Source organism: Danio rerio, chromosome 15, assembly GCF_052040795.2.
Source record: "Danio rerio strain M-AB ecotype USA chromosome 15, GRCz13ab, whole genome shotgun sequence".
Taxonomy (NCBI): domain Eukaryota; kingdom Metazoa; phylum Chordata; class Actinopteri; order Cypriniformes; family Danionidae; genus Danio; species Danio rerio.
The window spans coordinates 36,370,153-36,386,362 of record NC_141035.1 but is presented as its reverse complement, the minus strand read 5'-3'; the positions used below and the strand labels follow the sequence as shown (position 1 = coordinate 36,386,362).

General features: G+C 30.8%; 1 protein-coding gene across 4 annotated transcripts in view; it reads left to right on the top strand.

Annotated features, from left to right (window-relative positions):
- Positions 1-16,210, top strand: part of stard13b (StAR related lipid transfer domain containing 13b) — a 173,801-nt gene that overhangs the window by 95,636 nt on the left and 61,955 nt on the right. The gene's annotated exons all lie outside the window — the stretch shown is intronic.

Genomic DNA, 16,210 nt, shown 5'->3' with positions numbered 1-16,210 from the left:
GTTTTTTGCATCTAAACTCCTCATTTTCACCTCTTACAAAAAAGAGATACAGTTCTTTTATGTCATTAGTGGAACTTGTCATCAAACACCTTATACTATTTTCTTTATTCCAGGCACTAGGTCCAATAGCACAAAAGACCATCAAAACAATACAAACCACACGATGTACATCTAAAAAGACAGTTATGCCAATGTTTCATCAAAGCCAGCAACATCAATAACATGCTATTACAATGCTATTCTGAGAATTCTCCAATCATGAAAATTGTTTTTAATTTGTCAAAATTAAGTTCTAATAAATGTACATTACTAATAAAAAAAATTAGTTTTAATATATTTAAATAAAAAAATGATCTTTGCTTAATATTGTAATGATTGTTGGAGTAAGCTAAGCATTTATAATTTTGATCCATAAAGTATCACATTTTAGATTTTTTTTTTTTTTTGGAGTTTTAGAATTTTATTCACAAAAAGTCTTGTGAAGGCTGCATTCATTATTATAATAGAATTATTATGATGATATAAACTGTAAAAAAAAATTAAAAATAAAAAGCCGCATCATCAAATAATATTACAATATAAATGACATGTGTTGCATTGTAAAATAGCTGTAGTATAATTATCCTGTTTAATTAGAAATTATTATAATAAACTATTTCAGTGCTCATAATAATTTCTTCTCCAATCGACAGATAAATTTATCAAAATTTCTCATCAAAAAAAAAATAAATTATTGAACTCTTACCTTCTAGAATAATTCACTTGCAATACACCACCTATTTTTTTAAGAAGAATCATCACACAATCATTATACGTTTTCAGCAAAATGTATACTATAAAACGTTGCTAACAATAACTTTTCTCAAAACATAACATACATGTTAAATGTTAGATACTAAGATATGAAAACACAGTTTTTTAACAAATATGAACGAGCCAGATAAAGTGGTAACGTCAGTGGAAACAAAGCTGAAAACTGGACAAAACATATGTAGAAACATTCTAGCTATCTATAATACATCCCAGCTGACACATAACATCATAAGATGCTAATATTAGGTTAGATTTAGGTCGCCAGCATCTAAGGACAATGTTATTTTGATGTTCAATAACGACGTGAAATGATGTTTATATTAATAATTTTAGATTGTCTTAAAAAGTGACCAAAATAAAAATCGAGCCAACCTCTTAAACCAGTGTCATATTAATGTAAAATACTGACATTTATTCTTCAAAATCCAACGTCTGATAGACGTCATATTGGTAATGTCCAGACAAAGCCAAGCTGTAACAAAAATAGGTGTTGATATTTGGTTGTTTTTAGGTTGCATTAGAAAGTAACCAAAATGCTATATCTGTCCAACATTGGACTGACGTCGGTCTGACGTTGAGTCCTGATGTCTACCTGATTTTCATTTCCAAACAAAATGCAACATTCCCCTTGGTTGGGGACATCCTATGCCTGCTGGTTATATTTTCTTATAGAGAGCAACTTCATTCTTTCATTATTCTTTGGAGTTTGAATCATCTACACTAAGTCAAAAGTTTGAAATGTTTGCATTAAAGATTTATTAATGTGTTTAAAAGAAATAGCTTCTTTTTATCACTAAGGCTGCATTTGTTTTTATCAAAAATACAATATAAACCATAATAATAATCTATGTGAATGTATTGTAATAATGTAATCGGAATTAATTCACAGGGTAAAGTTAAATACTTCAAATAATATTTCACAATGTTGCCGTTATTTGTTGTGTTTTTTAGCAAATTTGCACATTCTTAGTGAGAAAAGACTTTAGCTACATTAAAACATTTCAAATCTTAATGTTTGCAAGCAATTGATTAGCATTCTACAGGTTTTATTATTGTTATATTTATACTGAAATTCTTTAATAACAGGCCTGTAGTCAGCCTGGTGAATGAGGTGGTTTCCTTTTCAGTTTTTTGCCTCTTTTTCTATTTTATTAAGAGGTTTAAATAGGTTGCATTTTAGTGACATTTTAAGCACTAGTTTTTTTGCTGGATTACTATGCTGGATGGGTCTCAGAACGACTTTTTGATGTACCATAAACATTTCCTAAATATATAGAATAAAGAAATATGAGAACAATACAATACTTTTTTAATACAAATCTATTACATCATACATCGCTAGAAAAAAGTAATTTGTTAAAGTTTTAAATAAAAAACTGCAGCCTATTGACATTTAAATATCTTTCATATAAATAACATGCTGGCCAGCACATTTAACATTCCTCAGTCATGCTGAAGTGACAGCCAACACGTGATTCTGCTTGGTGTTGAAGTCTTCTTCAATGGATTATTTTCACAATTTATTAAGGCATAGCAGTTAAAATAGGACGAATGAGCTCATGTATGGGAAAAATTCTGGACTTCTGTCGGTGAGGGGGTGTGTCTTTCGAACCACCCGAACCCCCTCTGGCTACGTGCCAGAAGTTTCCCTTTAACTGGCATATGTGCAACATTTGAAGGAACTACTGTTTACTACTAATAACTCTTGTTGATGGATTCAGACGTTTAACTGCATGATTTGACCACTAGATGTCAGTCAATGCAATGCTGTCCCAATATAGTGGAAAACACTAATCACTCTTCATATTATAATTTCATTTTTGCTGTTGGCATGCATTATGCGTTTCCATCTGTTGTTTTATCGGACAGTAATTGAAAGTCTGCAGTTAGAGCTAGACCTTTAGCAGCTCATGTGTTTGTCTTGTTCAAGGCTCTTTGTTTATTTGGGCTCACGTTAGGAGTGGTGATGAAATGTTGAGGCATTGCTGGCGTGCTTATCACGTTCATTTCCATATATGTATTTCAGGGTTGTGCTGTGTGCTATGTAGGTGGCAGTCATGTGCGCGGCCTGTTTATTCACATGCCAAACAATGAGGAGCTTTTTGAGGCATGACGGTGGAGAGATCAGTGCGGCTCCCAAGAGGGATATATTTCAGTCTGACTTGAGCCTCTATTAAAAGTTCAAGCATGAAGGATGTTCTGGCAGAAAGAGCTCCACCTTTCAGTTCTGTCCTTCACAACAAAGTTTGCCATTCAAAGCTTTAATTCTTTTGAGCGGACTATATATATTCTAGTGTGCAGATATTTGGGGCTGGCATGATATGTGTGAATTAGTGATGAGTGTCAATTTTTGAAAATTGATATTTATGCATTATCAGGAAGTTGAATAAATAATCTTTCCATTAATGTGTGGTTTGTTAGGTTAGGATATTATTTAACCAACATACAATTATGTGAAAATCTGGAATTTAAGGCTTTAAACAACTTAAAATATTAAAAAAATAGCTTTTTATTTGTCCAAAAAAAGTTCTTCGCAATGTACATTAATAACCAAAATGTTTTCATGAAATATACTTAAAGATCTTTGCATTTAAGCTAAGCATTCATCATGATAATATAATTATTATGGCAATTTATATATATATATATAAATATATATATATATATATATATATATATATATATATATATATATATATATATCACCGGCCACTTTATTAGGTACAACTGTCCAACTGCTCGTTAATGCAAATTTATAATCAGTCAATCTCATGGCTGCAACTAAATGTATTCAGGCATGTATACATGGTCAAGACGATCTGCGAAGACAGGCTCACCAAAATTTCCACAGGCTCACCAAAATTGGACAATAGAAGATTGGAAAAACATTGCCTGGTCTGATGTGTCTCAATTTCTGCTACGACATTCGGATGGAAGGGTCAGAATTTGACATCAACAACATAAAACCATGGATCCATCCTGCCTTGTATCAATGGTTCTGGCTGGTGGTGTTGGTGGTGTTATGGTGTGGGGGATATTTTTCTGGCACACTTTGGGCCCATTAGTATTTATTGCGTGTTGTGTCAATGCAACAGCCTACCTGAGTATTGTTGCTGACCATGTCCATCCCTTTACGATCACAATGTGCCCATCTTCTGATGGCTACTTCCAGCAGGATAATGTACCATTTCTAAAGCACAAATAATCTCATACTGGTTTTTAAAAATAACAATGAGTTCACTGTATACAAATGGCCTCCACAGTCACCAGATCTCAATCCAATATAGCACCTTTGGGATGTGGTGGAATGGGAGATTCACATCATGGATGTGCAGCAAACAAATATGAAAAAAAAAAAACTCTGAAAAATATTTCCTGTACCTTGTTCAATCTATGCCACGAATGATTAAGGCAGTTCTGAAGACAAAAGGGGGTCCACTGCAGTACTAGTAAGCTGTACCTAATAAAGTGGCCGGTGAGTGTAAATGACCTGTTTTTTATTGTAACATGACAAAGCTGAATTTGTACAGTAGTATAATTACCATGTTTAGTTAGAAAGTATTATAATACTGATTTGGTGCTTAAAGTCATTTCTTATTTCTATTAGCAATATTGAAATTAGCTGCTGATTAGTTGTGCGCAAAATCATGAATGTTTGGTGAACGGAAATCGTTAGTAAAATTAATCGTTTTTAATGTCTTTGCTGCCTGATTTGATCAATTCAACGCACACTTTGCTGAATAAAAGTAATTTTTAATTTTTAAAAATTGTGTAATGGTAGTGAATAGTAGAAAAATAAGCTATTTTTATTGTGCAGAATTACTTGACTTTGTTGTAATAATAGCTCGCTCCAGATAGATAGATAGATAGATAGATAGATAGATAGATAGATAGATAGATAGATAGATAGATAGATAGATAGATAGATAGATAGATAGATAGATAGATAGATAGATGAACGGACGGATGGACAGATAGATGGATAGATAGATATTCCTATAAAATCACCACAATCATTCTAAATAGTAAGTTTTTTTTTCCATATAGAGCTTTTTAATTCATCTGGTGAAAATGTTTTCTTATTGCATTATAGCAGAAAAGAAAAAATATGGCAATGTCAGTTTTCTCCAATGTCACACTGCCCAAAAATATTACACGCTCTTACTACGATTCCGAAACATCATTCAAATCTCCTGCCCAGCTATTTTCAAAATAATCACTTAACAGCTATCAAGGGCCACAGAAAAGATGGATTACAGCAACATTTAGCCGGTTTTGCCATATAAAGTTACGCTGAAAGAAAAGAACAGATTCCTCAAAGCAGAGAAGACTCATAAAAGTGACGCGGCTTTGACATTTTCAATGGGAGATTGAGTTCAAGCAGAATTCAGAGGAGACAGCAGAAACATTTCACCGTCTGCTGGAGCGAATCGTGAGCACCTGCTGGTTTTATCTGGCTCCTGCCCACATTCAGCGGCCCTTCCCAGAAACCCACAGAGTAAATATTATGCCGATAACTTTTCTTTCCACTGGGCTGTGTTGATATCTTCAGCTCTCTGAGTTGTGGAGTCGTCAGTTTCTCTCTCTCTGCATGGAGGAGGCTTTATTACACTTGCAAAAACTAAGAATTGTTTTGGGCAGTGAAATATAGAGTCTTTTATAAAATGTCATCATAGATTGTAAATCTTATTTTAAGCTGACTGGTCTTGATTGATCTCAGCAAGTAAATTTGATCACATTTTAAGCTACATTACATTTCAGCTACTATACTCAAAACACTATTCAATGTTCAAACTTATTTAAAATAAGCTGAAACGACACGACTCCTGAGATTTTTCTTGGGACAACTTGTTGTTTTATGTTCGATTCTCTTATCTCTTACATTCTGAAAATGTAGCCCTATATACATTTCTGGAGATCGCAAATTATGTAGACAGAAGTACATATTGCTGCATTTTGTCTTTAAAACGAATGCTACAGGGCGGTATGATGCCGTTCCTTTTCATGCTTACCAGCTCCGTATGGACGGCTTTCCTGCTAATACCAGTTTAACTAGTTAGCTCATCGTGTACATTAGCGGACTTCAGATGCAGATCAAAGTTGACCACGATGACGGGGTTCGAGTCCAGCTAAGAACAGTTCCAGAAATCAGGTAAGACAAAAACAGAAGCCAAAAAATAAAATACACAAGTAAATAACACGATGAGAATGTGGTAAAAATCAGGCGAGGGCTTTAATTTTTCTGGATTGCTTTTTAAAACTGTCGGTTGGATTTAAGGGAAGTGGGTGGGCGGGTCAATCTGTGCTTTTGAAGACCCTTTTGTTAGGGTTTAGGGAAAGAGGAAGGTCAGTCGATCCGTCAATCAGTCAGTCGACAATCAGTTGACAGCGGCCTCTGGTGGATTTATGCAAGAACAGCAGGCCTATTGGCACTCATGAGAGAAATCGGCCTCTTTTCGATTTGCGAAAACAGAAACTGTAAGAAAATATTGCTCCAGAAATGTTTACAGGGGTAAGTTTTCAGAATGAGCCTGGGTTGTACATTTGTCAACACCAATTAACTTAATTAAATTGGTTTGTGTTGTTACAACATCAATGAATTGGGTGGAACCCTGATTTTTTTACAGTGTAGAATAATGTGACAGCTTTAAAGCAGTTTTTCAGATTCAGAATGCTGCTGCTAATCATAATAATAAGAACACACTTAAAAAAAAAAAAAACCTGAAAAATCCATTAAATTAAATGTACCCTAAAAAATCTAAATAAAAGTCTAATGTATAAAGTATTTTTTGTTAATTATTATTATTTATATTAACAGTAATTATACGTTATATTTATACATATATAATTTATGTATTTCTAATATATTATATATTTGATTTTTATGATTATGATATTATAAAATTACATTTAAATTACATATATTCAATAAATGATATTAAATAATAATGACATTATTAAACATACTTTAATATATCTTATAATGTTTCAATGAATATCATTGATTATTATGAATAGGATCATATTAGTATTATGATAATATTGGTGTTGTTTTGACATTATGATGATAATTATAATAATTTTATGTGTTTTAATGTGCTATAGTATTTGCTAGGGAATAAATATGTTTGTTAATTTTAAGAATTCTGTTTTGCTATTTTTATTTATTTATTCATTCATTCATAAATTAAGTTATTTATTTATTTACTTATTTTCTTATTCATGTTGATTTTTAATAATTATTTTGTGTGATTTTAGTAGACTTCAGCTTTATATAAGAGTGTCTAGCATTCTTCAAGAAGGGCATTTGTTTTTGTGCAGTATAGGAACTGGCTGTGGTTCTGACAGATATTCTCTTGTGGCAAATCCTCATCTGACCTGATTGGGGAAGAGCCACAAGAACTGTTTATTTTTCTTTTCATCAAAATGTAGCTATTAATTCCTGAAGGTGTACAAATACGGTTACGCTTTCTTGGCAGATGCTTCTGGCTTCTGACTTCAGCTAGTGGAAAAATACAAAAATGAAGAGCCATAATGACCGTGCGGTGTGTAAACCAAACGCTGCACTCTTTTAAGACCTGAGATGTAGATTTCTTTATGCTGTTGCCATTTGAGTGCAGACCTGTTGAGGCAGGTTGAGTGTGGAGCAGGGGGTTCTTAAAGGAACAGTTTACTCAAAAATTAAACGCAATTTCAGCCATCACTTACTCACTGTCCATTTGTCATAAATCCGTTTGAGATTCTTTCTGCTGTTGAACACAAAGGAAGATATTTTGAAAAATGTTCCCATTGACTTCCGTAGTATTTTTTTTTTCTAAATGGTGAGCACTTATTTTGGATGAACTGTCCCTTTAAGAAGGATCCTTGCAGAGGAGTTTGGCTGATGTTGTTGATGTACTGTACATGTATTTGCTTCATTATGATCTCACATAACATGTTTTTAGACATGTTTTGAAAAGCTAAGTACATTTCCTTGTACTTTTTTCTGTTTATTAGTTTATTTATTCATTTATTTTCTTTTTAGTTTATTGATTTTTTTAATATCTTTTTTTAGCCCCTTAATTTTGCATCATGTTTGCTTGTATGGTTATTATTTATTATCTGGTTATTGTTTATTAAAATAGTTTACTGTTCTTTCATCTTTAATTTATCCTTTATATTCTATTCTTGTTCTTGCTTTTATCTATTTGTTTTCATTATTCTTTTCTTTTTTGTTTTTTATTCTGCTATTTATGAATTTATTTGATTATGATGTCATGGATTGTTTTGTTTTTTTAAATAGATTTAATAGTTTATTTATTCATTCATTTGTCCTTTTTATTCTTTTCTTATTCCCTTTATTTATTTATTTATTTATTATTTCAAAACTTTAATATTTATATGTCCCTTACTGTTTTTATTTAGCATTTTGTATTATTTTCGTTATTACCCCATTTTATCTAAATTTTTCATTCATTTTTGTATTTGTTTGCTTCAATCGTCCATTATTTTTCATTCATTTCATTAATGTTTTTAAATTTATCTTTTAATTAATTATATTCCCATACACTTATTTATTTGATTATTTTTTTCTTTATCCAGTTTTTTCTTTTTTATGTTATTTTATTAACTTGATTAATTAAACTTTGTTATTTTTTCCTTGTTATTTTGTACAAATATCGATCTAGTAAATACCTATAAATATACTAGTAAATAAACAGTTGATATCCTGTTAATTTTTTCCAACCAAAATTTGGATGTTTAGTTAAAGAACTGTTTATTTTCACAGTAAGCTTCATATTTTTTTGAAACGCATAGACTCAGGCTGTGTTTTTCAGCATGTATTTATTGTGAGCTGTCAGACACTCTTTGGCTTCAGTACAGAGATGATGAGAGGTCTGGCAAAGGCACGTTTGGCTCTCAGTATCCAGCTAAATCTGGCCATGCACTCAGTTCTGCATGACAAAGACGTTTGATCTGTTTTCAATAACACATCTTCTCCTACATGAAGCTGAAAATGTGTTCAAATAAAGGCCGGTTCCAGTCAGTAGTTCATGAAGGAATAAAGTTTAATCTTTATATTACTTCTGAAATCTGTTAATGTAGATATTATTATTATTATTATTATTATTGTTGTTATCATAATTTATAATTTATAACAATAATAATAATAATAATACATAATATTATTAAATATTATATATATGCTAAATATGTCATATTTATGCATATTTATTTATGTATTATTTTATGTTAAATATTTGGTTACACATTACAATGGTTAATAATTAATGCACTGTGAGTTAACTTTGTTTCTATGAACTAACATTAACAAAATGTATTGTCATTATTTTATTCATATTAGTAAATATAGTAAATATCATTAACTAATACAACCTTATTTTAAAGAGTTTGATTATTGAATAATATTTAATACAAAAGTATGTAAATGTAATACTACAGGTGTTGCACTAAATACTGTAATATTGCATTGTATGCTTATATGTATGCTTATATGTTTATGTTTATTTTAAATATTGGCAAAGTAGTGATATGATAATCATTTATGTTTTATATATATATATATATATATATATATATATATATATATATATATATATATATATATATATATATATATAAATTTGAAATATTATTTAGTTCTCTATTGCAGTCTTATTAATAATAGTAATACTATTAGAATTACAGTAATAAACATTGAAAAGATTTTATTTTATTATATTTTTAGAGATGTTTTTTCCTTAATATTAGGTAAGTTTGAACACCGAAAATCATATAGTATAGTATTAAATTGGTTAACAAGTCATATGGATAATAACTGACATAAAATGTCATTAATAATTTATTTATTGAAAACATAAAAAAGCAGGGAGGCAAGAAACAAATTTAAGTTTAGTTGAATTTTAGTACAATATAGACATAAAGAAAATAAAAAAAATGTGAGAAAATCCTATATAAATAAATTAAAACATAAAATAAAAAACACAAAAAATATGTAACAATTAATAAACAGAAATATATTTTAATGGAATTAATATATTTAATATCAGCAAGGATGAAATTAATATATTTTCATTTAGTTGAATTTTTGTAAATAAAGAAAATACTGAAAAATTGCAGAAAAATCCTAAATAAATAAATTAAAACATAACCTATTTTTTAAATAAAATTTCTATTAAATAAATAAATTAAAAAAAATATTTTTTTCTATTTTTTAAAAATAGAAAATGTGACACTATAATTAAACAGAGAAATATATTAGAATTAATACAATAATAAGGATGAAAGGAATATATTTTAATTTAGTTGAATTTTAGTATAATATAGACATATATTATATTATAGACATTATATTATATTACAGACATATACATAAAATATTAATATAGACAAAGAAAATAATAAACAAATAGGGAGAAATATGATTATTTATTATTAATTATATACTATTATTTATATTATTATTTATAAATTATTTGAAACAAAATATATATAAAACACAAAAATATGTAACACAATAAATAAACAGAAAAATATATTATAATTATAAAAAAAATCAATTTTCATTAAGTTGAATTTTTGTTTAACATAGACATAAAAATAAAGAAACATAAAGAATAGCAGGAAATTCCTAAATAAATAAAGTAAAATATTATATGTGACACAATAAATAACCAAAGAAATATATTTTAATTAACATCAGCAAGGATGAAAGGAATATATTTTCATTTAGTTGAATTTTTAATATAGACAAAGAAAATACTTAACAAATTGCAGAATACCTATATAAATTAATTAAAACAAAATATTAAAAAACACAAAAATATATATAAAACAATAAATAAACTAGAATGTATTATATTTATATCAGCAGAAATAAATATAGTTTGATTTAGTTGAATTTTAGTATAATTATAGACATAAATAAAATAATAAACCAATTGGGAGAAAATCCTTTATAAATTAATTAAAACAAAATATAAAGGAAACCACAAAAATATGTAACACAATAGATAAACTAAGAAATATATTATTATTAATATGAGCAAGGATCATTAAGTTCAATTTTAGTTTAATATAGACATAAAGAATATAATAAACCAATCGCAAGAAAATCCTAAATAAATTAAATAAAATATTAAATATAAAAAAAAAACATAAAGATTTAAAATATATTATGTTTAATATCCCATTCAGCACAATCATTAATCAACTACATTAGGCATGTTTAGAAAATCATCCGCACCATTACAGTTACTCCATCACTCATAGAGTTACACCTGAGCTCAACAGAGCAGCTTTGTGTGTTATGAATCTGCAAAAGCGTCCACTGTACACTGTTTATAAGCTCAAGCTCTGGGTCAACAAATGAGATCATTTGTAATGTAGCGACACAACCTGAACAGAGCGTCTTACAGCCGTCACAGGCTAGAAAACACCAGCACTTTGCTGCGGCGTAGTTTGTGTATAAATAGCATCAGGGTTTGCAGGCGCTGGTTGAATTGCGGTCTTTGTGTGGTTGGTACTAGTGTGTGTGCCAGTCCTGGAACAGGCACAGAGAGTGTTTGGCTTGGTGTCGTGCCCATTTGTATACTGTGATCATGTGTTTATGTGTCCGCTCACACTTAGATATATAACGCATGCTAACAGTGAATGTATGCTGTGGAGTGATGGAGTTCAGGCAACAGCAATATTCCTAAATGGTACACTATACACCCATGCATTATGTATTTCTGCACTTACACACTCAACAGCAAAGGATATGAATTTAGTGGCATTCCAATTGGAATGCTAACATTTTTTAACTAACCCATTTCCCAGACGATGTTTGATGGTTGCCAAATTAGTGAAATAAATGAGAAAGACTAAGAATTTATGATAAAAAAATTATATTTTAGTGTGATTGCACTACTACTTTTTATACTGCAAAATGGAGTGCAATAATGCATATTTAATTATGCGATTTGGGAGACACTATATTTTCAGTCAGAAGATTGTTCTATAAATCAATGGAACAGATGCTCTTTAAAGTCCTCGTGAAATTTACAAAGTTTATTTTTCTAGCTCACATTGTTTTTTTTAAAGGGCACATAGTTTACCCCTTTTTTATGATTTAATATTAATATTATGGTTCTTCTGAGTGAGCCAGTTTAGGTTCAGTTCAGCGCACAGTTCAGATGTTTTTATCATAATGTGTTAAAAAGTGTCATGTTGAATGGCGTTTACACAGTTTTCTATTTTAGGGGCGTGTTTCTTCACGTGAACATTAGTTTCGGTTTCCTGCCCAACGTAATAAGGGGGCGGAGCCAAAAGCTCCCACGCTCTGTTTGCAACAGACAGGCTGACAGAGAGAGAGAAGCTGAGATAAGCTAGGATCAGCGTTCAGCCGTACATGTACGAGTCGGACACAGACCAAGCAGAGAGTACAAAATCATTTGTGTCTTTGTATAGTTTGCATAGTCTCGGTGTACAAGTGCCGAGCTTGTACACCGAGATTGATAACCACACACACTGAATTAACTTTGACTGAGACACCGAATGCACCCCGAACATGGCACATCAGACACTCTCAGTGGTGCGGCAGAAACATCCCGAATCGTGTCCCGAATCGTCCCGCCACGCATTCCAGAACTCCAAACACAGGCCTCCACCAGGGCAAACACAACGGCGCCGTGGTCACTGAGCCGCCAACCTGAAGCTCCGCCACGTGCACCCCGACAGAAACCCACGCCCAGACCTCCGATATGCACTGCGCCGCGCCACGCAGAAGGTACAAGCAATAATTCCGATTAGAGTGGTAATGTGGAGAATATTGATCTTGTGTTGAGCCCAATAAGCCTTTCATCTAAAAATAGAGCAAGGGTGTTCCTTTAGTGATGTCGCTTTGACTCACACACTGAAAATGGCGGATGTGAAACAAGAAACTGAGGATATGATCGTGATGTGAGGCTGTCAATCAATATTGGTGGACGGGGGGACCCCTTTCCTATGTAAAGTTTTGGTCGGTCTGAAAACCGCTCCAATTGGTCCAACGTTTTTATGTTGTTAAATTGAAAAAAAGGGACTGTGTGTGTTTATATCACCCCATTATGACAGTCTATACACTATATATACATACACGTCTGTCTAAACAGCTTGAAAAGTAGATTTTTCACCAAGGTGAATAATGAATCTGTGCTAGTTAATACACTGAATTTTTTTTTTTTTTTTTTTTTTGTAGTCTTTAATGAAAGTGTGAACATTTGCTTCCGCGGCAGTCCTTCTGTTGACATCAACCTGAGGGTTTCCATATCAACTGCATATTAATACTAGGGATATCCAGATCTGATCGGAAACTGGGCCTGATCAAGCGGTTTCAGACTTGATAGGAGTCAGATGTTACCTCCCGATCAGGATCAAATATATGTGTATCATCTATAATTATGCGCTGGCACAGAGTTAGAGGTCTTTCTTGACTTCACACAGAAACAGCAACGTGTGCGGCAGGACATCACTTTGTTGCAGAGACTTTATTGGTTAAATGCTAGTAGAGCACGAAAGCAGCTTGAAGCGAAAAGCACGAGTATGTCTGGGGTCTGGAGGTATTATAAAGTTGATGACGACAACATTGCCATAGCAAATGGTGAGATATGTAAACTTGAGATTGACTGCTGGGTATTTTTAGTTGAGGTGCTTTTTGTTTTTATATTAGTTTTTTTTTTTATATTTACTGTTGCACCAAAGTCCAAAAGTGAAGAATTTATGTTATTTATTTACAGAAGTGCTCTGTTTGTTAACAGAGTTGTTGAATGTTAAAGTAAGGTAAATTAAATAAAAAATAAGTAACATCCTGGATCAGTTTTCTTTATTCTTTTTTTGTGTATTATAGAAATATCGGACCGGGTTTTGTTATCGGTAGATACTCAAAATCGAATGCCTTGAGGGCAAAAAACCTGATCGGGACATCCATAATTAATTCACTCTCTTACGATTAGTTTGCTTTGAGGGATTAATGTGCAAATTGAAAGCGCACCCCCTACACAATATTTTACATTTTGCAGTTGGAAGGACATCAACTAACTAAATTAAAAGTCTCAGAGACTTTCGGTTCACACAGATTTTAAAAACGTCTTTTTGTTATAAGACGTTATAAGACGGAAGTTAATTTTGGGAGAGAATTTTGTAAAAATATGTATGTTTGTAAATATGGTTTATGAATTTTATGTAATTTATTATTCGTAGTAGTAGTATTTCTTATAGGGGGAGGAGAAGGAATAGCAGCAGTAGTAGTAGTAGTAGTATATTCTTTGTTTCATAATGTTTGATTTGGCCATGCCCCTTGGTTTTGATGTTTAAGATTGTATGTTTCACTGCCAGGGTGTGGTTTGTTGTTTGAGTTCGAGGGCTTGGTGTCTCCTTACACCAATCGATACATAGAAGTAGTAGGTGGAGCAAAGAACTATTTACAGCCTGAAGATAATACATTTTATTATTTCATAATAAATATTATTAAATATTTAATTTTGAATTTTGAATTTTTTTATTTTTCCAAAAATAAATCTCTAAACAAATATAAAATGAATATAAATAATATATAAAAAATAAAAGTAACTGTATATGTATTTATTGTAATGAATATATATATATATATATATATATATATATATATATATATATATATATATATATATATATATATATATATATATATATATATATATATATATATATATATATATATAATAACAATAAATATATACTTTTATAATTTTTGTACTAAAATAAGTGGAACTAAGAACTTTTTTACTATTATATTATTATTTATTTTAAGTTTTGTCATCATTTCTTTCTATAATTATATAATATGTCTTTATAAATAGTTCATATAAATGGTTTTACTAAAGTATTTTAGTTTTTACTTTTAACAAAAGAAAATTTCCTACACATTGTTTTAAATTAATTTAATTTAATTTAATTTAATTTAATTTTATTTTATTTTATTTTATTTTATTTTATTTTATTTTATTTTATTTTATTTTATTTTATTTTATTTTATCATTCATACATTAGTTTTCTTTTCGGCTTAGTTAATTTAATTATCTTGGGTGGCCATAGGGAAATGAACCGCAAAGTTTTCCAGCATATGTTTAACGCAGCGTATACCCTTCTAGCTGCAACCCATCACTGGGAAACACCCGTACACACATTCACAGAATATGGACAATTTAGCTTATCCAATTCACCTGGGGAGCACCCGGAGGAAACCCAGGCAAACTCCACACATAAACACCAACTGACTCAGCCTGGGCTCAAACCAGCGACCTTCTTGCTGTAAGGCGATGGTGCTACCCACTGCGCCACTAGCTGCCCAATTTTATTTTATAAAATTTTATTTTATAAATATGAGTGCATATTTACAGCATAAATAAGCTCTTTGTGTTTAGCCTAGAGTTGAGACATTTCCTGTACAACCTATTTTAACGTGTGAAATGGGCCATTTTATTCTGAATGGTCGTTTCACAAGCTGAAGCCCCACTGAGCTCAAAGCAAACAGGGGGTTGGGGACCAAGTTTACCAACACGACACCTTTATTAACATCTACAGTGAAACTCACCGTCACCTCCGGGTCTGTTTTTCCGTTGTGTTGTTCTAGTGGATTATTTGAACACATTTTATTTAACCAAAACCATTTAAATGAAGTAAACATTTCTCTCTTTCTGCCACTCTTTTACTTTCTATTTTCCCCTTTTAGACAAGGTGCATAGGTTAAAAAGATGAACTAACAGTTATTTCCATACTTCCCCAGCTAATTGATTATATTAAAAAATGTAGTTTTTTTATTTCAAGTTTTCTTAAAAATAATTTTTTAATGCAAATGAGGCACTATTGAATTAAATATTTGCCAATCTGCATACATTTCTAGCACAGAAATGTAAACACTGGATGGAAGTCTATTTCACAATTCTAGTTTCTTTTTTTGAATGTTTTTGTTTTTACACAGTGGAATTTTGAGAATCACGTTTTTATTATCGTAATTCATCATTTAGAAAACACATTGTGAACATCCAGAAAAAAATGTATAATCATTTATAATTGTTTTTTATTTTGTTTTGTTTTGTTTATATATTTTTATCTATAGTTTTATATATATATAAAAAAAAAAAAATATATATATATATATATATATATATATATATACTTATTATAAGAGTAGAATGAGGGTGTTGTGGATGTGTTTTCAGCATAACGTGCATTTATCAAATCAGAGTCTCCCATTCCTATTGCGCCGTGGTACATTGGCTATTTACATGGCGTATTCAATGCTTTATTAGCAAGAATACAGTTAAAAAGACCATCTGCAGCAAGAATAAAGAATGAGCCCCCTCCATTCGGCCTCTTTGCTTTCTCTTTACTTCTT